The sequence below is a fragment of the Triticum aestivum genome, chromosome 2D (assembly GCF_018294505.1).
Source record: "Triticum aestivum cultivar Chinese Spring chromosome 2D, IWGSC CS RefSeq v2.1, whole genome shotgun sequence".
In the NCBI taxonomy this organism is placed as follows: domain Eukaryota; kingdom Viridiplantae; phylum Streptophyta; class Magnoliopsida; order Poales; family Poaceae; genus Triticum; species Triticum aestivum.
The window spans coordinates 472,662,935-472,663,817 of NC_057799.1; positions in this window are offsets into that span (position 1 = coordinate 472,662,935).

The following is an 883-nucleotide window of genomic DNA, read 5'->3' on the forward strand; positions in this document are numbered from 1 at the left end:
GAGAAGGAGGGGTCGTCAACACCGTAGTCGACCGGGGCAGCAGCGACGCCAGTCTCGTAGTCCACCAGAGAGAAGAGGGGGAAGAAACAATAAATACAGACCAAACAAAGCAGCACAAAATATAACAAGGCAATACGCGATGCCAGGGGTGATCTAACGCAGGGATAGGTGATACTGGCAAAGGGAGAAAACATCCGGAAAAGTATTCCCGGTGTTTCACGTTTTCGGACAGATGAGCCGGAGGGGGAAAGTTGTGTGTTTGCTATGCTATGGATGTGTGGCGGACGAAGGGGCTGCGCATCCGAATTCGTCTCGTCGTTCTGAGCAACTTTAATGTACAAAGTTTTCCCATCCAAACTACGGTTTAGTTTATATTAATTTTAAAAGATTTAAAACATTTTTAGGATTTATTTAATTACTTTAAATCAACATTATCCAGAATAGTGTTTGCCGACGTCATCATGACATCAGCAATCAACAGGGCGTTGACTGGTCAAACTGACATGTGGGTCCTGCATGTCATTGACTGTTTAGTTAATTAATGATAGTTAATTAAGTTAATTAGCTAATTATGTTAATTAAACATGATTAAGTAAGTTAATTAATTAATTAAATTTATTTTTATTATTATAATTTTTAATATTTTTTTATATATAAATCGTTCTAGGGGTGGAGCCCCCTTGTCATAGGCCCCAGGGGCGGGCCCGGTTGTCAATGGGCCAAAAGGCCTTAACGGGCACGGGCGCTAATGGGTGCGTGGGCGCAGGGGCACTGCAGGGCGCCCGTTAGCGGGTAGAGACCACGACTCGGCGCAGCAGGGCACCGGCAGCCACGGCGCCGGTCAGGGGAGACGCGGGTCGCGGCGGCCGGTGCGGCCGGAGAC